This window comes from Ranitomeya variabilis, chromosome 2 (genome assembly GCF_051348905.1).
Source record: "Ranitomeya variabilis isolate aRanVar5 chromosome 2, aRanVar5.hap1, whole genome shotgun sequence".
In the NCBI taxonomy this organism is placed as follows: domain Eukaryota; kingdom Metazoa; phylum Chordata; class Amphibia; order Anura; family Dendrobatidae; genus Ranitomeya; species Ranitomeya variabilis.
Window position 1 is genome coordinate 703,375,268 of NC_135233.1, and position 21,501 is coordinate 703,396,768.

A 21,501-nucleotide genomic window follows, 5' to 3' on the forward strand; every position below is an offset into this window, starting at 1 on the left:
GCCTCCGTTCCTAAGAATGAGCGCGTGAAGGGCCTTCGATGACGTCGCGGCTTGTGATTGGTCGCATGCCGCTCATGTGACCGCTCACGCGACCCACCACAGGCCGCGACGTCATCGCAGGTCCTAAACTCCTCATTGAGGAGTTTAGGGCCTGCGATGACGTCGCGGCCTGTGATTGGTCACATGAGCGGTCACATGAGTGGCACGCGACCAATCACAAGCCGCAACGTCATCGAAGGTCTTAAACTGCTCATTCTTAGGAACGTAGGCTGCCGGTTACAATCGGTAAGGTCCAGGGGCCCCCGGACGGGTGAGTATATCCATATTTTTTATTTTAATTCTTTATTTTTTACATGAATATGGATCCCAGGGCCTGAAGGAGAGTTTCCTCTCCTTCAGACCCTGGGAACCATCCAGGATACCTTACGATACTTGAGTCCCATTGACTTGTATTGGTGTCGGGTATCGGTATCGGCGATATCCGATATTTTTCGGCTATCGGCCGATACTATCCGATACCGATACTTTCAAGTATCGGAAGGTATCGCTCAACACTAGTTATAAATTGTGCTTTTTACTTTCTCTTTATTCTCCTTTTGGTGTAATTTCTGTTGTTCTGCTTTCAATATAGTACAGTCTTTCTTTAAATGTCCCATTTTCTTACATCTGAAACATTCTCTTGTCTCTGTATTATGGGGCTTCTTGTCTGTCGCTTTAAGAGCATTTTCACAATCCCTTTTAGTGGAATTGTTTGTTTTTTCTTTACTTCTATGATATTTATCTTTAAGTCTGGTCTTTACAAACTCTAGTGTAATATATGCTTTAGGTCTTGTATCTAGTGCATTTATCAGAGCAGTGTAGGAATCTAGTAAACTGCACAATAATATTGCTTCTATATGGCTTTCCTTAATGTCTTCACTGACAGATCTCAGCTGTGTTACCACCCCCATCATGGAGTTTATATGCTCCTGCATGCCTTTCCTTGCACTTAATTTCATCTTGTAAAGTTTTCTTAGCAGGATTAGTTTGTGATTTAAGCTGAATCTTTCAATCCTTATGTGGGTTAACTGATCATCTTCCACTAATAAGCTGATAATAGCTCTTGCTTGTCTGTTTTTCTTATCCCATGTCTGATTATTATTATTGGGTCTGTCTGTAGTGATTGCCTCCCATAAATCATCTTTAGACAATAACATTTCCAGTTTGAACTTCCATAACTGATAGTTCTCATTGTTCAGCTTAGCTACTGTGAGTCTCAGCTCTGAACTGCTTCTCATATTTGACTTATTTGTCTTACTTGTTTGGAGAGAATTACTCTGAAGTATTCTTTTGCATTCAAGTACATGCATTACATTCAACTAAGCATATAACAGTAACAACATCGCCATCTACTGTATTGTTTTCAATATTTTCATTTTTTTAGTTTTCAGTTTATTTATATGGGCTTTTGTATGGCTTTAATCTACTGTATATTATTTTATTTTAATATATTATAGAAGAATGATGCATGCGACTTTTTGTATTATATCTCTGTTTACAAGGCCTAAGCTCTTTTTTATGACGCCACCTGTGGTATTCGAGAATTAAATTAAATACACCGCACACTCTGAGTGTATCATTTGTGAAAAACTTGAAATTTATTGAAGTGCTATAGACATATCATTCAACAATGCAGAATGCGACCAGAAGTCAAACTGACAACGTTTCGACTCCTCCCGAGTCTTTATCAAAATGGTCGCTGGAAGGAATAGAACAAATGTAAGTGACTGTACATCAAATATATACATAATTTACATACAAAGTGGTAGCACATAGCAACCCGAGAAAGAAAAAAACATAATATATACAAATATACATATAGGACATAGCATAGTACAGGTACTTGATCCTGTCTCGCAAAGGAAAAAATTAGAGAAAATATCCCCATCCTATGGGTGAAGGTGTCAATCCGCGCGGTGATTTCTGATAGTTGAGAGGACGGAGGGTTCGAGAAGAGACCGAAGTGAGGTTTACCTTAGCAAGGTGAATAGTAGTATAGCATAAATAGTATCCTCGTGGTATAAAGAGTATCTATAAGGAATAAAAAGTGTTAGTAAGGACCGTAGATGAGATGCAACCTCTCCCAGATTATAAGAAGAATTTACCTTACAAAATGGTATTAATAATAGGCAGGTGGCCTTTCGTTATGGTACCGCAGGTATAGTCTGTTGGGGATACATGGAATGGGAATGTGTGATGGAACAAGATATATAGAAGGGCATACCCAGTGAAAGTATCGGTGAGCCGTTTTACCTTGCAGAGTTGGTGGGAGTAATGCGAGTATATTTGTAGCTCAAAGAATGCGACGTTCCTGTTGCGTCATAAAGTGGAACCTATATAAGGTGCTTAGAATTAGGGTGTATATAGATAACCATGACCTATAGCAGGTGTGTTGGACACTGCTATATATTATTACCTGGCAGGCTTAGTAGGTAGTGAGGGGGTTAACCTCATGTGGTATATGCTCAGCAAATGGATCTAGCGTGACGTAGGTCCTGCCTGATATAAATGCACCAGGTTAGGTGAGAAAAGCGTTATATAGGAAACGTTTATGAAAGATATTACCTAGGATTACTGTTGGTGTGGGGCTATCCTCTGGTAATGCAAGTAGATAGGTAGCAGCAGCTAAGAAGCTAAAAACAGGATGCTTCTGTAGGTAATAATCCAGGTAACATGTGGTTAAAATGCATATGTAGCAGTGGTACACATGGAAAGATGTTTAGCAGGTAATACCTTTATGAACAACGCTCCACAACGGCTGTAGGCGGCGGTATCAAGGAATCGGTGTCATAAATGGCAAATGGGCCATGAGTTGGAGACCTCTAGGGGGAAATATATCGTGTGAGCCAATAGTATAGAGGCCGCCAGGGCCATGTATGGCCTGGAGCTGAGGGCTACATCTACATTGGTGGATCAGGGCATTACCTTCGGGTGCTGGGGTGTCGGCGGCGTTCCTGCGCCTTGCTGTGACGGCAGGTGCCCTGTGGCGTCCGAGACTTCTATTTAAGAGCGGCGGGACCCGCGGCGCCGGAAGTGCGTCACCCGGTACCGGAAGTCCCGCCGCCTAGTCTCTAGTGTGGAGTGCGCAAGTGCGGGCGTTGTCAGGGAGACCGGGCACTGTGTACTTGCTGCTGTGACTGCGCATGCGCTATCGGGTCATCGGCGGAATAGGGTATAGATGAAGTGTCTTATTAATGGACATCAGGTCAGACTATAGGTGCGGTACTGGTTCATTGCTATAGCTGGAAGGGATAAGTCCCTCCAGGTATAGGATAATCTGATTGAGGGCAAACAATACATTGACACATATATGCAGGTGAAATAAACTCATACTACGGGTCGAGCTTGATAATAAGGGGAGGGAAGAAGAAATATAGAAGATAAAAGTAAAATAATCAAAAATTGAATCGTAAAAAAAGGAAAATTGGACCAGGTAAAAGGAAAAAAATGTGAGAAATATATGGAAAATAAGCAAAAATATGGAAAAATAAAAATAAAGCTAATAATGAAAATAACAATAAAATATAATAATAAAAAGAATAGAAATAAAAATGAGAGTAACAATGAAAGAGAAAGAAAGAAAAGAAAAAAAGAAAAAAAGAAGAAAAATGGGGGAAAAAAGAATGAAAAATTTATAAAAATAAAAAATGAAAAGTCAAAAATAAACAGGGGTTGGAAATGAGGATAGTTGCCCCATAGGGGGAAGAGGGTAGTCATACCAATTGCGATTAGACCAACCACCACGGTCAGCGGGTCTATAGGAAGAGAAAAGAGAACATGTCAATGGCAACGTTAAGGCAACCAGTCAATTTCTCTGTTGAGGCCCTTGGGCGCGAGCGTATCGAGTGTATAGATCCAAAATGTCTCCCTGGAACGGAGCAGTTTGATATGGTCACCCCCCCGTCTCGGTCTAGGTACCTGTTCTATTACCTGGAACTTGAGTTGTGCTACCGTGTGTCTGGCAGCAGCAAAGTGAGCAGGTAGGGGGAGCCATGTTTTCCCACATCTAATGGTGGATTTGTGGCTAGCCACGCGATCCCTCACATGTTGAACTGTCTCGCCCACATACAAAAGGCCACATGGGCACTTAATTAGATTGAGTACTGACCTTTATTCTAAACCCACGGATTGTAACAGCTTACTGTTATACTCAAGCTGCCATCCTAGGTCTACTAAAAACAGCCTTCCCCGCTCCCAATTCAAAAGAGTGTCACGAATAGTGTCAGATCCAGAAGCACGTCACAACAGACTCGACCTTATGTCCCAAAAGTTCAGGGACAGGGAATATCCACCTATACTACTACAACAGGAACGGATATTGTCCTCTACTCCTAACGAAAACCAACTACCTAAATTACAACAGGAGCGGGTTCCGTTTGTCCATACCCACCACCCGTTTATGCAAAAGGTCTACTCAACTATCAGAAGACACTGGCCTCTTCTGGGCAGAGCTTATCCCGGTATCCCCTCATTTCAGTCACCGGTACTGATTAGTACAAGACGACCCCCCAACATTAGGGATCAGATTGTGAGGGCCGACATAGGTAGTACACGCACGGAACATACCCAACAACTTTTGAGTACACGCCGTCATGGCACATTTCCGTGTCTCCACTGTGCTGCCTGCTCTAATGTAATCAAAACTGACAACATTACGCACCCAAGGACTGGCAAGTCCTTCCCTATACGGGGTTTTTTCACCTGCGAATCAAATTTTGTAGTGTATCTAATTAAGTGCCCATGTGGCCTTTTGTATGTGGGCGAGACAGTTCAACATGTGAGGGATCGCGTGGCTAGCCACAAATCCACCATTAGATGTGGGAAAACATGGCTCCCCCTACCTGCTCACTTTGCTGCTGCCAGACACACGGTAGCACAACTCAAGTTCCAGGTAATAGAACAGGTACCTAGACCGAGACGGGGGGGTGACCATATCAAACTGCTCCGTTCCAGGGAGACATTTTGGATCTATACACTCGATACGCTCGCGCCCAAGGGCCTCAACAGAGAAATTGACTGGTTGCCTTAACGTTGCCATTGACATGTTCTCTTTTCTCTTCCTATAGACCCGCTGACCGTGGTGGTTGGTCTAATCGCAATTGGTATGACTACCCTCTTCCCCCTATGGGGCAACTATCCTCATTTCCAACCCCTGTTTATTTTTGACTTTTCATTTTTTATTTTTATAAATTTTTCATTCTTTTTTCCCCCATTTTTCTTCTTTTTTTCTTTTTTTCTTTTCTTTCTTTCTCTTTCATTGTTACTCTCATTTTTATTTCTATTCTTTTTATTATTATATTTTATTGTTATTTTCATTATTAGCTTTATTTTTATTTTTCCATATTTTTGCTTATTTTCCATATATTTCTCACATTTTTTTCCTTTTACCTGGTCCAATTTTCCTTTTTTTACGATTCAATTTTTGATTATTTTACTTTTATCTTGTATATTTCTTCTTCCCTCCCCTTATTATCAAGCTCGACCCGTAGTATGAGTTTATTTCACCTGCATATATGTGTCAATGTATTGTTTGCCCTCAATCAGATTATCCTATACCTGGAGGGACTTATCCCTTCCAGCTATAGCAATGAACCAGTACCGCACCTATAGTCTGACCTGATGTCCATTAATAAGACACTTCATCTATACCCTATTCCGCCGATGACCCGATAGCGCATGCGCAGTCACAGCAGCAAGTACACAGTGCCCGGTCTCCCTGACAACGCCCGCACTTGCGCACTCCACACTAGAGACTAGGCGGCGGGACTTCCGGTACCGGGTGACGCACTTCCGGCGCCGCGGGTCCCGCCGCTCTTAAATAGAAGTCTCGGACGCCACAGGGCACCTGCCGTCACAGCAAGGCGCAGGAACGCCGCCGACACCCCAGCACCCGAAGGTAATGCCCTGATCCACCAATGTAGATGTAGCCCTCAGCTCCAGGCCATACATGGCCCTGGCGGCCTCTATACTATTGGCTCACACGATATATTTCCCCCTAGAGGTCTCCAACTCATGGCCCATTTGCCATTTATGACACCGATTCCTTGATACCGCCGCCTACAGCCGTTGTGGAGCGTTGTTCATAAAGGTATTACCTGCTAAACATCTTTCCATGTGTACCACTGCTACATATGCATTTTAACCACATGTTACCTGGATTATTACCTACAGAAGCATCCTGTTTTTAGCTTCTTAGCTGCTGCTACCTATCTACTTGCATTACCAGAGGATAGCCCCACACCAACAGTAATCCTAGGTAATATCTTTCATAAACGTTTCCTATATAACGCTTTTCTCACCTAACCTGGTGCATTTATATCAGGCAGGACCTACGTCACGCTAGATCCATTTGCTGAGCATATACCACATGAGGTTAACCCCCTCACTACCTACTAAGCCTGCCAGGTAATAATATATAGCAGTGTCCAACACACCTGCTATAGGTCATGGTTATCTATATACACCCTAATTCTAAGCACCTTATATAGGTTCCACTTTATGACGCAACAGGAACGTCGCATTCTTTGAGCTACAAATATACTCGCATTACTCCCACCAACTCTGCAAGGTAAAACGGCTCACCGATACTTTCACTGGGTATGCCCTTCTATATATCTTGTTCCATCACACATTCCCATTCCATGTATCCCCAACAGACTATACCTGCGGTACCATAACGAAAGGCCACCTGCCTATTATTAATACCATTTTGTAAGGTAAATTCTTCTTATAATCTGGGAGAGGTTGCATCTCATCTACGGTCCTTACTAACACTTTTTATTCCTTATAGATACTCTTTATACCACGAGGATACTATTTATGCTATACTACTATTCACCTTGCTAAGGTAAACCTCACTTCGGTCTCTTCTCGAACCCTCCGTCCTCTCAACTATCAGAAATCACCGCGCAGATTGACACCTTCACCCATAGGATGGGGATATTTTCTCTAATTTTTTCCTTTGCGAGACAGGATCAAGTACCTGTACTATGCTATGTCCTATATGTATATTTGTATATATTATGTTTTTTTCTTTCTCGGGTTGCTATGTGCTACCACTTTGTATGTAAATTATGTATATATTTGATGTACAGTCACTTACATTTGTTCTATTCCTTCCAGCGACCATTTTGATAAAGACTCGGGAGGAGTCGAAACGTTGTCAGTTTGACTTCTGGTCGCATTCTGCATTGTTGAATGATATGTCTATAGCACTTCAATAAATTTCAAGTTTTTCACAAATGATACACTCAGAGTGTGCGGTGTATTTAATTTAATTCTAGTGTATCAGGACATTCCAGTCCTCTACACCTGCACCTCGCCCTATTACACCTTAGTGCACACCAATTTCTCCTCCACCTGTGGTATTCGGTCAGTGGGGACCGACGCTGCTTTAAGGGGTCCTCTGGGGTGATGTTATGGTAGCTAGCTGTATAACTTCCCACAGGTGAAGTATATCCCCAGGGCTTCCAGTGTGTAGATGGTAGATGGTGAATAGCGCAGTAAAGAATGAGGACACAGGGTTGCAGTCTCTTTACCTTGTTTACTGTCGACTTCAGGCAGCCACAGTCAACTGCCTATGGCTTCAGATAAGGTCCTCACAGATGTTCTCTCTCTGTCCCCCGTATAGGATAGGACATAACCCGTATGACTGGGGACTTGAGTCTGTTTATAAGGACTCTAGCACACCCCGGGCTCTAAAGTTGTGACCGTGTCTCCTGGGTATTAAGGCAGACAGGTAACGTGAATTTCAGCTGTCCTGCAGGTCTCTGCTGTAAGTCATGGAGGGCCTTACAACCTCGGTGTTCCGGCTACTGGTCTCTGTGCCTTAGATAGAGGCAGCCTGCTCGGGGCTGGTCTCCCCCTGGTATCCTCTCCTGTGCTTTGCTCTCCTGCACATTCACTGCAATCAATTCGGCTTTCTGTATGTCTCTTTCCAGGAACTGCTGCACTGCGGCTACACAGCTCCGTAAACCCTCTTCTGCCTCAGACTGATCCAGTCTGTTTCCTGGCAAGAACTGTTCTCAGCTCTGACTAACTACATTCCCTCCAAAAATACCATATATATGGGGAGTCACCTAGTAAATAGGACCAAAAGCTCCCCCTGGTGGCCTGGAGTGTGAATGTGTTGCATGCTTGTGTTTACCTGGATACAGTTATCCCTTCTTGCCTTCAAGCGTAACATCACCTCCCTGTGAGGGAAATAATGCTACTGTGACAACCAGGACCCTGGGGCGCCACACTAGCATGAGTAGGAAGGCTTACAGACCTCACCTGGGAGAGGGATCCACCTTTGACTCCAGGCTGGCCGTACCTTATCACCATCTGTTCTTGGTACCCTGGACTGTGGCCTGCTACCACTAGTAAATCAGGTAAAGACGTTGCAACCTTGTGTCCTCCATTTATTTGCCGGCATTCACCACCCTTGCCATGCACATTAGGAGCCCTGGGGACCCCGCTTCACCTATGGGAAGCATCACCATCTTTGCTGCAGTATCATCACCCGAGAGAACCTCTTTGAGCAGCGTCGGTCCTCTCTGACTGAGAACCACAGTTGGCACCACGAACACAAACTTTATTACAAATCCCTTTAAAGGACCTTTCCCTTTTACTTGGGCCACGGACAGGGTCGCAGCCACCATAACATCCCCTTTAACGAAGACCGGACCCGCTACCGAATACCCCATGGCCCTGGCGGGCGACTCAACTTGGCATCACGAACAGGATGGACCGACCCGAAAAATTGGGTCCTGTGCGCCATGGACTGTAATGGACTGTATGAAATTGTTTAATGGCCACCATTATTGCACCACGAGGCGGATAAAGAACAAAGAGGATGTGTTGCCATGGGTGGAGTTCAAGAACCAGCGTGAAATCTGGACCCACCCCCTACAGAGACTTTAATGCCAAAAGAGCATGACAGACAAGAGGACGGATCCACCCCCAGAGATGGCTGGCGGGAAAGTGGAGCAGAGACTGCCCACGAAGTGAAGAGAAGGAAGAGGACGGTGGAAAGCGTGGCCACAGCATGGCTGCACGCTACCCGGTGAGAGTGATGGCAGGCAGCAGTGGAGAGCCGCTGAGACATGCTGACAGAGAGGATGTCCCCGGTCAGCAACAAGAAACCCCAGACCTGATGACGACCTTGGATCCAGAGCTCCTTGGTGCAGAGATGGAGGAGCTGGCCCGACGATTCCTGTGAACCCAGATGACAGTGGTAGCCGCATGGAAGGAATCCCTGATCAGGAGGATGATGACCTCACAGCGTCGGACCTACCCACCAGCGCTCACAACCCCGGCAGAGCCAGAAAGAGTGGCACTGCTGAAAAAGATTGTGGCGCCGACTAAAGACCCGAAGCCTGCACCTTTAACCCCAGCGAAGCCGGAAAGGGAGATGCTGCCAATGGAGATGACAACGCCGCAGCACCAGGCCCTGTGACCAGTGCACCTGACCCCAGCGGAGGTGGGAAAGGACACCGGAACCGGAGAGACAAGTGCGCAAACTGCCACGGTAGCTGAGGAAACCCTGGTGGAACCCCTAGCATCCATGCCGATGCTAACGCCCGGCCAGACAACAATAACCACTACAATAACCTGGGACCGAATGACAGATCTGGGGGATAAGCTTACTGACCCAATTGTACCCTCACCCCTGAAGGCATGTAGGCCAAAAGAAACCATACGCTGGAGGCACCCTAAAACTGTCCTAATGTTATTCCCAGTAGAGGCCCAAGCAGCAACCAACTGTGTACAAATGATAGAGAAAGAGGAGTACTGTAAACAACAAATTCTAAAACTTGCTGCGGAAGAAAAGCAGCATAGAGCTAAATGGGAGATGATGGAGGAATGCAATGTGCTGGCTAAAGCCTGGTCCCGCAAAACTAGACCTGCGGATAGAGGACCAATAAGATCAGGAACTGTTGTCACCTTTAAACTGGGCAAAGGATGGGGATTCATAAAGGAACATGGTGAAACTGCAGAACTGTTTGTAAACCGCAGAGACGTGGAGTCACACCTCTTAAAGGGACACCCTGACCATGACCTTTTTCCAGGAGACAGAGTCACCTTTACTTGGCACCATGGTGAAGGGGGATATTATGCCCTACATGTTAAAAGGTGAACAGTAAAATGTACCAATACCAGTGTAGCAACTGAGAGAGGAGTGCAAAACCAGAATGTCATATACTGTAATGTCAGGGTGTACAGCTGAGTTAAAACTGTATTGAAATACTGTAGCTAATATCAGAGCACACTATTCATATTAATAGTCTGTTGACTGACTTTTTAAAAGGCATTAAAGGGGTATCCCCATCTCCAAAATCCTACCCAAATATGTAGTAGGTGTAATAATATTAGCAAATACCTCTAATTAGAAATGTAGTATAGTTTTCCTAATTCTCTATATCGCTTACCTCATGTACAGGCATTGCAGTAGCTTAGATATCCATGGTTACGACCACTAACAGCTGTCTGTCACTATATGAGTGGTCGTAGCCATAGATTCCTAAGCTGCTGCAATGCCACACATGGGGTAAGCAACATAGCAAATATGAAGAACTATATTAAATTTCTAATTGGAGGTATTTGCTTATACTATTATTATTATACCTACTACATATTGGGATAGGATCTTGGCAAAGGGAATACCCCTTTAACTATATTTTCCAGTTTTGTTTATTTTTCTTTTAATCCTAAAGTGGTAAAGTTTGCTTTCTTCAAGTGGATAAAATGCTTTTGTGCTTTCAGAGGTAAAATGTGCTTTGTTGACTCTGCAGTCACTTCAACAAGCATAATCTCTCGTAAGATGAAATATGACACCGAATCTGCATGGAGCGAAAAATATAATGCTGGGGTTAAGAGCATACAAGTACGAATAAACAACAGAACTGAGATTTATTTTATGTTAGCTTTACATTAAAAAAGAAAGAATAGCCTTATCTGCGTCTTCACTACTTGATGGAATAGAGATTGCAAAACTTTTATTGCTGATGACATCTAGTGGGCAGATTTCATAATGCAAACACAATTCGTATGTGCACAAGGTGATACTTAATGTATTTTGCTGCATTGGAAGTTAAAGAATATTCTCACACAGGAATCAGATGTAATAAGTGATTGGTAAGGAATTTTCAATTGATATAAATTACAAAAATGGTTCATTTTTTAAATGAAATAGACATTGACTATTAGGTTTTGGATAACCCCTTAAACCTCTTCACCCTCCATGCTAGTTTTCACCTTAAAGCGAGCCTTTTATCAGGATTTTGCACACAGGCCTCCCAGAGTGCGAAAATCTCTTTAACTGAAAGCTGCAAATACAGATTAAACAACAACCACAAGACGGATTTCATCAACCAAGGTATAATTTTATTCAGTGTTACAGTGCCAACCTGACAGTGTCTGTAGTTTAAATAGAAAAATCCTGCTGACAGGTTTGCTTTAAAGATCAGGCAAAATTTGACAATTATGACTACAGTAGTGTCAATGTATGTGATAATAACTCTGGAACATTTTAACAAATCCCAGTGAGTCTGAAACTGTTTGTTTCATGACATTGTACTTCATAATAGTGGTAAAATTTATTCGATATGCTTGTACTTGTCAAAATATCGGAAATTTGAAATTTTTTTTGAATATTTCCCAATTTTTTAAATTTTAGTTATTATGCTCTTAAACCAGAGAGTTCTGTCACAAAAAGTTAAGAAATAATATTTACCACATGTTCACTTTACATTGACATCATTTTTTAAACATATGAAATTAGATAATTTAAAAGTTGTTCAAATGTAATGTGGTCCCTAAAAAATGGTTATGTAAATTTGTTGGAAAAATGAGAAATTATTGAAGTGACATTGGGGACAGACAATACCCCAAAGTCACATTGCCGTGGTCGCATGGGCCAGGAGGTACTCAGTAGCCAGGCAGGCAGTCTATCAGGGATGTCACAGTGGCGATTGCTCAGCACCGTGGCCCTGACTAGGCAAATGAAAAGGGAATATTTACAGGGGATAATAGCTTATGGTTGTATTGTGACGCCAGCTGAGGTGTCTGGCCAGTGATTTCCAGCACTGCAAGTGGGGTCCCCTGGGGATAGATGGTAATGCAGCAAGATGGATCACTCCCCCCAACAGGAGCATGTCCATGGAGCAATGATGGGGGTTGTAGTGGGCAGTGCAGCAGAAAGAAGCAAGGAGAATAAAGAATTCAATCTTTACCTTTACTGATGGATGCAGGTTGAATCCAGGGGTACTGGTCACTAAGTACAAGCTCCAGCCAATGTGGACGCAGCTGGAGTTCACTCCACTAAGTGGGTAGAATGAGCCTTCCGTTCTGTGTCTGTCTCTTTGGAGATTCAGCAGCTTGTGAGCTGATCTGTACTCCCTGCTTGTCTATTCTGAAGCAGCTCCAGCCAGCATACATTGCAAGCCCCTTTTAGAAGCTGTCCTCTCAGTCCCAGCTCTGAACTCTCTACAATATGGTGCTTCTGGTGCTGCAGGGGTGGCCAGAGAACCTGCAGTTCCCCAGTCTTCAGATTCTGCTCCTAGGATTTGCAATTCCTGGTGGCCTAGGGCTCTGGTGCCCTGTTCTCTTCGTAATCCTAGGGTGAGCTTTTCATAGCTCCAACTCCTGGAAACTCCATGTGCGCTCTCTTCCCTTCCTCACACTGCACTGCACTACTCTGCTCTAACTCCTCCCCCCCTAGCCAGAAAGGACAGTCATCCTACAAACTAGGGGCTTGTGCTCCCCCTTCTGGTCAGGGATCAGACTTGTGTGTGGATGTGTGGTTTGATCAGTGTAGGGAGCTCCATTTAATTCCAGACATGATACCACCACTGGCTAGGGAGGTGATACCATTGTGCCAGCCAAACTGCAGGGGCGCCACAACACCATTTTAAAAACTGAACCCATCAAAGTGCTCAAAACCACATTCAAGAAGATAATTAAACATTCAGGTGCTTCACAGGAATTAAAGAAATGTGGAAGTAAACAGCAAACATTTAACTTTTTTTGAGCCACAATTTTTTTATTTTCACAAGGGTAAGAGGATAAAATAGAACCCAAAATTATTTGTACAATTTCTCCTGAGTATGCTGATACCCTATATGTGGAGGAAAAACTACTGTTTGGGTGCATTGGCAGAGCTCGGAAGGGAAAGAGCACCAGTTGACTTCTTAAATGCACAATTGGCTAGAGTCAAAAGAGGAAGTCATGTCACATTTGGAGAGCCACTATTGTGCCTAAACAGTCTAAACCCCCACAGGTGACCCCATTTTGGAAATTAGGCCCCTCGAGGAATTTATCTAGACATGTGGTGAGCAGCTTGATCCCCCAAGTGATTCACAGAAGTTTACAGCATTGAATTTAAACATTTTAGTCCTCTCACAAAAATGTTGTTTTAGCCTCAATTTTTTTTCATTTTCATAAGGATAACAGGAGAAAATTGACCCCAAAATTTGTTGTGCAATTTCTCCAGAGTACATTAATATCCAATATGTGGTTAAAAATTACTTTTTGAGGCACTGTGCAAAACTCAGAAGTAGCGCCATATTAGAGTTCAGATTTTCCCGGAATGGTTTGAGGGTGCCACGTCACATTAGTAGAGCCCCTGAGGTTCCAAAACAGCAGAAATTATTTTACATAATACACAGCCCAATTAATTCATCTAGGGGTACATTGAGCATGTTGACACCACTTGTGATTCACAGAATTTTATACCATTTGGCTGTAAAGACAGAGAATTTACATTTTTACCCCTAAAATGTTTTAGCTACAAGTTTTTAATTTTTATAAGGATTAATAAGAAAAAATGGAACTCAGTTTGTTGTGCAATTTCTCGTGAGCATGCCAATACCCTACATGTAATAGGCAACTACTTTTTAGGCACAGTGCCAAGCTCAGAAGGGAAGGAGAGCCATATTATAGTGCAGATTTTACTGTTATGATTTGCGGGTGCCGTGACCCACTGAAAGAGCCCCTGAGGCATGTGCCAGAAAACCAGAAACTCAGAAACTCCCATTAGTGACCCTATTTTACAAACTTCACCTCTCAATAAATTCATTTAGGGGTGCGGTGATCATAGTGACACCATTGGTGTGTCACTGAATTTTATATCATTGGGCAGTGAAGAAAAGATGATGACATTTTTACCATAAACATTTTGTTTTAGTCCCAGATTTTACATTGTCACACAGGTAAATGGGTAAAAATGACCCCAAAATTTGGTCCCATAATTTTTGCTGAATGAAGAAATACACTATATATGGCTGTACAGTACTGCTTAGCCACACGAAACTTGGCTCCTGGAGCACAGATTTTCCTAGAATAGTTTGCTGACTCCATATACAGCGCCCCTAAGTGCTAGGAGAGAAGAGTAACCCCCTCATGTGACCCCCTTTTGGAAAATACACCCATCTGGGAATTTAACTACAGCTGTAGTGACATTTTTTACTCCAAAGGTGTTTTCCAGAAACAAGCAGCAGTGGATGTTACTGAGTGAAAATTACAAATCTGCCATTGTAGAGCTTGTAATTTGTAATGCTCAATACATTGTAGTACCCAGTATATTTTGGCCAGTTTGTGCTTCTGGAGACATGCACATGTAAATTATACGAGCTTGTAGGATGCTAGCAGGTGCATAGGATGCAGTGACTCACAGGAGGCAGAGCAAGAGTTAACAGGTATTTTATGTAAAACAATAGTAGGTCAAGCAGGGGGGTACTATTATAAAGGTAACGACAGTTTAACTTATCAGTCTCTGGGCCTTGGTGGAAGGTGGCTGGAAGATCCCTTGGTGGCGCCGCAGGCGGCACGAGATGTCTCCGATCCAGTCCTGCAGAAAGGCGATGCACTGTCTCCTTGTGGTGGTGAATCCTCCGGGTCCTTCGGCACATGGTCTCCTGGTATTGGCACGAGATGTTGTAGAGGTGTAGGTCTGTGGCACAGCAGACATAGCAAACACTTCAGCAGACAAGGCTGCAGAAGAAGTACAAAGTCCAGCGGTCACAGCCACAGGAGCAGGCCAGTTCTCAGTGGGCACTGCAGGGATATGACTGAGCGGTGCCTCTGCGGTGGTCAGCGGAACGATGCTGAGCAGTCCGTACTGGTCAGTGTATGGTGCGGAGGTCTCTCTGGGCAGTGTGTCATCAGTCAAGATGGTTTTGCTAACCAGGTACAATGGCACAAATAGCTGGCATGGTTAAGTCGAGAGGGAGTCAACTGTCTCTGTGCTCACACACTGGTTCCCTCCCCGCCAAAAGCCCCATCTTCCCATGCACACTGCTATTTAAGTCAGACCCACACCCACCAGTCAGGTGTCCTGACCTGCTCCTATCAGAAATCTCTTACCCCCAGAATAATGGTGACAGTCCTGACAGTTCCAGCCCAAACAAGCAGGAGGGACCGTCAGCCTGGTCCACCTCCCTACAAGCTCTCAAAAATGCCAAACATGTGGATGCTAAATGAGGTTTAAGCACGCTTGGGCTCAGAAACAAGTGGATTTGGGAGTGCAGAATTTGCAGAATTTCTTTTTGGGGGATTAGAGCCTTTTCACTTTTCCAAAGCCTTTGTACTACAAGTAATGTGGAAGCCCCCTACATTTGAGTTAGCAGATGATGGACCTGAGTGGGTACTTTTTTTGTGGATATATTTGAAGTTTTTGTTGGGAGCATTTTACATAACATTTTGAAGCATCACATATATAATGTGCTCTACGCTGAGCACTTACATCAGGGTTTCCATCCAAATTTCTGAGTGATGTGATTCAGATGAAATATCTGAGGGCTGAATTCACTATAATGAGACAGCAGAGTTAGTCTGGACTCCATCTGGCCTCTGTTCAGCGTTGTCCTTTTTTCAGAAGTGCACTAAAATGTGGTTGACCGCACTTTTATATATGCTTCAAAACACACCGGATCATCGGCCAGATAGCGTCCACTGTGCCTCCATCTTCCTCATTTAAATCTCCAAGTTATGTGATTCAGATGAAACTCCAGAGGGAGCCACTCACTATAATGAGGCAGCAAAGTTACTTTAAACTGTGTCTGGTATCTGTTCAGCGTTGTTCTTCTCTTCAGAAGTGCACCAAACTGTGGCGGATTGCACTTTTATACATGCCTAAAAAGACAGATACCACCAGATCACAGGCCAGACACAGTGTCTCCATGTGCCTCATTATAGTGAATCCTCCACCAGGTGTTCCATCTGAATCACGTATTTCAGACATTTATGAATGAAGAAGCCCTCTCTGAAGGGCGATACGCGTGGGGCCTTGTTCCTGGGTCCGTCCACTTTGCGTATGGGGTGACCTGCCCCTGCCAATATCTACAAATGGGTAATTTATACTCTTTTCTGATCTCTAGGGTTTCTGCTGTATGGGCCTTTGTGTTAATTCACAGACATTTCCCGGCCAGGGGCTTTTCAGCTTTGGGAATGTTCGTGCTCTATTCCTCCTTTTGTAAGATATATATATTTCTCTGCTAGAGTCATACTTGTGTGACGGGTTATAAAGTTCAGGTTAGCAGTCCCATGAGCCAGTAGATGTATAGGCCATGTTTAGGTATTTTATTATGCATGATTTGTTATGTGGATTTCATTTCTAATGGACCAGGTTCTCTGCTGTGTTGCATTTTTAGTTACATTTTAACCCATGTGTGTTGTATCAATAAAAGCCTCTTTTGTATTTTGTATACATATGACGTGGTGTGCATTATTACAGTGGTGCTTTTTTCTACATTATACATTTCAGAAATTTACATGGAAATTTACATGGAAAACCCAGGTATAAATGCTCAACGTATAGCTCAGGATAAATGTGAGCTGAGCCTTGAACAAACCAACAGCAGGTGAAGAATTTTTTTAATTTATTTTTTCTACATTATACATTTCAGAAATTTACATGGAAATTTACATGGAAAACCCAGGTATAAATGCTCAACGTATAGCTCAGGATAAATGTGAGCTGAGCCTTGAACAAACCAACAGCAGGTGAAGAATTTTTTTAATTTATTTTTTACGGAATTCCTTGTGTAGTATACAGTTGGTATGGAAAGTATTCAGACCCCTTTAAATTTTTTACTCTTTGTTTCATTGCAGCCATTTGGTAAATTTAAAAAAAAAACATTTTTTTCTCATTTAATGTACACTCTGCACCTCATGTAGAAATGTTTGCAAATTTACTAAAAAAGAAAAACTGAAATATCACATGGTCATAAGTATTCAGACCCATTGCTCAGACACTCATATTTAAATCACATGCTGTCTATTTCCTTGTGATCCTCCTTGAGATGGTTCTTCTTCATTGGAGTCCAGCTGTGTTTAATTAAACTGATAGGACTTGATTTGGAAAGGCTCACACCTGACTATATAAGACCTCACAGCTCACAGTGCATGTCAGAGCAAAGGAGAACCATGAGGTTAAAGGAACTGGCAAAGGAACTCAGAGACAGAATTGTTGCAAGGCACAGATCTAGCCAAAGTTACAAAAGAATTTCTGCAGTACTCAAGGTTCCAAATAGCACAGTGGCCTCCATAATCCTTAAATGGTAGAAGTTTGGGACCACCAGAAGTCATCCTAGACCTGGCCATCCAGCCAGACTGAGCAATCGTGGGAGAAGGACCTTGGTAAGTGGTAAAGAAAAACCCCAAGATCACTGTGGCTGAGCTCCAGAGATGCAGTAGGGAGATGGGAGGAAGTTCCACAAAGTCAATTATCACTGCAGCCCTCCACCAGTCAGGCTTTTATGGCAGAGTGGCCAAATGGAAGCCTCTCCTAAGTGCAAGATATATGAAAGCCTGCATAATGTTTGCTAAAAATCACATGAAGGACTCCCAGACTATGAAAAATAAGATTCTCTGGTCTGATTAGATGAAGATAGATCTTTTTCGTTGATGATTCTAAGTTGTTTGTGTGGAGAAAACAAGGCACTGCTCATCACCTACCCAATGCAATCCCAACAGTGAAAGATGGTGGAGGCAGCATCATGCTATGGGGGTGTTTTTCAGCTGCAGGGACAGGACGACTGGTTGCCATTGAAGGAAACATGAATGCGCCAAGTACAAAGATATCCTGGATGAAAACATCTTCCAGAGTGCTCTGGACCTCAGACTTAGCCAAAGGTTCACCTTCCAACAAGACAATGACCCTAAGCACACAGCTAAAATAACAAAGGAGTGGCTTCAGAACAACTCTGTGATCATTCTTGACTGGCCCAGCCAGAACCCTGACCTACACCCAATTGAGCATCTCTGGAGAGACCTGAAAATGGCTGTCCATCAACTGTCACCATCCAACCTGATGGAACTGGAGAGGATCTTCAAGGAAAAATGGAAGAAAATCCCAAATCTACTGTAGGTGTGAAAAACTTGTTGCATCATTCCCAGGAAGACTCACGGCTGTACTAGCACAAATGGGTACTTCTACTCAATACTGAGCAAAGGGTCTGAATACTTATGACCATGTGATATTTCAGTTTTACTTTATTGATACATTTTCAAAAATTTCTACATTTCTGTTTTTCAGTCAAGATGTGGTGCAGAGTGTACAATAATGAGAAAAAAAATGAACTTTTTTGAATTTACCAAATGGCTGCAATGAAACAAAGATGGAAAAATGTAAAGTGGTCTGAATACTTTCCGTACCCACTGTAAGATGATAAGATTACTTTATTCTTCGGGTTGGTGCGATTATAGTAATACCAGATTTATACTTTTTTTTTATATTTGGCTGATGTCAAACACTAAAAGACGCCATATTTGATAGCTATAATTTTCTATATTTCTGCTGTCAGAGTAATGTGAAGGCTTGTTTTTTGTGGGATGGGTTGACATTATTATTACATTTTCGGGCACATGACATTTTTTGATCGCTTTCTTTTCTGATTTTTGTGAGTCAGAATGAACAAAACCCAGCAATTCAGAAATTGTATTTTGTGTTTTTTTTAATGCCGTTCTACGTGTGAAAAAATTGTTAAAGAAGTTGTCCACTACAATAAACATATTTTTTTTTCATAAATCCTGCTATTATGTGCCACTGAAAACATCCACTGTCTTTATTTTAGCAATATTACCTTTTATCATGCTGTAGCAGCACATCTTCAGTGCTGGATCCAGCTCTCATGGGGTTAATGGACAACTTCCTTTCTCCTGACTTACTGTGCTCTAATACTACAAGTTCCATGATGCATTGCACTCGCCTGTAACTCTGCACCTGGCACACCCACTCCAAAACACACCCAACCCCTCCCTCCTCTCCCCCCTCTATCTTCAAAAAGATTTGTGATGTCATTTCTGTCCAACCTCCTCTTTTACATTTGTCCAACCCACACTCCATTACACACAGATAGATAGATAACAAATAGATAGATAGATAGATAGATAGACAGACAGACAGACAGATAGATACATACATACATACATACATACATACATACATACAGATATATCTATGTCTATTTCAATAGATATGTCCATATCCATGTTTCTAAACCCCTTCACCCCTGGAGCTTTTTTCGTTTTTCGCTCCCCTTCTTTCCAGAGCCATAATTTTTCCATCAATATGGCCATGTGAGGGCTTATCTTTGGCGGGACAAGTTCTATTTTTGAACGATACCATTGGTTTTACTATGTAGTGTAACAGAAAATGTGAAAAAAAGTCAAAGTGCAAAAAAAAAAGTGCAATCCCACACTTGTTTTTTGCTTGGCTTTTTTGCTAGGTTCACTAAATGCTAAGGCTGTGCACACGTTGCGGATTTGATTGCAGATCCGCAGGGTTTTTTGCCGCACACAATTGCATCAAATCCGCAGTGTAGAGCACAACCAATGTAAGTCTATGGGAGCCGCAGACTTGTGCACATGCTGCGGAAAAAGCCGCATCGAAATGCAGCTTTTTTTTTTCCGGAGCATGTCACTTCTTTTGTGCCAAACTGCAGCGTTTATGCACCCTTATGCAGCCACACTCCAGCACCTTCGGTTTCACCGCGCAGACCCCCGCCGTCGCACAGGCCACCACCACCGCACCGGCCGCCGCCGCACTGGCCGCCGCCGCAACGAACGCCGCCACTGCACCGGCCGCCTCTGATGCACTGGCCGCCGACGCAACGAACGCCGCCACGGCACCAGCCGCCGCTGACACACCGGTCGCCGCCACGGCACCGGCCGCCGCAACGAACGCCGCCATGGCACCCGCCGCCGCCACAGCACCGGCCGCCGCTGACGCACCGGCCGCCGACACGTCGGCGGAAATTAGCGGTGGCTGCAGCCTGGGCGTCACGTGACCCGGACTCAGCCGCCGCCATAGCGCCGCTCACAGGCGAAAACGGCAACAGAAGGTATTTATAAAATTCATTAGGGGCCTCGGGGGGATACATTGGGGGGGTTAACTGAAAGTAGAGGACAACCCCTTTAAGGCAGTTTTATTCTATAGGTCAGTACGACTACAGCGATATCACATTTATATATATATATATATATATATATATATATATATATACATTTATATAATTTTTTTTATATTTTGGCACTTTAATACACTTAATTAATTTTTTCTATAAAATGCTATATTTTTGCATCGCTTTATTATGAGAGCTATAACTTTTTTATTTTTCCGTTGATAGAGCTGTGTGACAGCTTCATTTTTGCGGGAGAAGATGTCATTTTCGACAATACCATTCTTTTTTACATTTGTCTTTTTGACTGCGTTTTAATTCACTTTTTTGTTCGGCAGTATGATGAAAAGCATAGTTTTTGCCTCATTTTTTATTTTTTTATGTTGTTCACTCAAGGGGTTAACTAGTGTTACAGTTTTATAGGTGAGATCTTTACAGACACACCAAATGTGTACTTTTTCTGGTTTATTTTTTGTTTGCATAAAAATACCTACATACTTTTTGCAATGCTTTATAACTGTCAGTGCTGCAGTGACAAAACCCTCTTAGTAACAGGCTTTCTGTAGCCTGGTGACCAGCATGTCATCGTGATGACCTCCGGTCCCCATAGCAATGATCAGCCCCTCACAATGACATTGTGGTGGCACTGAACGGAGGGGAGAGGGAGCCCCCTCTCTCTCCCTGACTTCCAAATGCTGCGATCAATATTGATGGCAGCATTTAGGGGGTTAAACAGCCAGGGTCTGTGCGGGCACCGCTCCTTGCAGTGAGAGCTGGGTGTCAGCTTTCATGTTAGCTTAACACGCGGTGGCGATCCCGTGCGCACAGCCCCTGTGCCTGTGTGATCCTAGGTAGGGGATCTCTTCCCAGCCAGGACATATGGATACATCTAAGGTCATAAAGGGGTTAAAGGGACTCTATCAACACAGAATGACTGTTCAAACTAAGTCCCAAAACTTGGGGTTTTCCCAGCGAAGCAAATGATTTAAATGAACCTGCCCTTCTGCTTGTTGTCCCTCTATCTCCACCCTCTTTCCTTATTTGATTGATAACTCTGGCTTCATAGAGCCAGAGAAGGGTG

General features: G+C 43.3%; 2 long non-coding RNA genes across 2 annotated transcripts; one reads left to right on the forward strand and one right to left on the reverse strand.

Annotated features, from left to right (window-relative positions):
- Window positions 1-1,586: 1,586 nt before the first annotated feature.
- On the reverse strand, window positions 1,587-4,117 carry LOC143809848 (uncharacterized). Its single transcript, XR_013222488.1, has 3 exons — window positions 3,759-4,117; window positions 2,014-2,070; window positions 1,587-1,738 (listed from the first exon to the last, which is right to left on the reverse strand). It is a non-coding gene; the product is annotated as an uncharacterized LOC143809848 (long non-coding RNA).
- Window positions 4,118-5,126: 1,009 nt separating this feature from the next.
- Window positions 5,127-7,334, forward strand: LOC143809849 (uncharacterized). Its single transcript, XR_013222489.1, has 3 exons — window positions 5,127-5,141; window positions 6,830-6,886; window positions 7,162-7,334. It is a non-coding gene; the product is annotated as an uncharacterized LOC143809849 (long non-coding RNA).
- The last annotated feature ends 14,167 nt before the right edge of the window (window positions 7,335-21,501 follow it).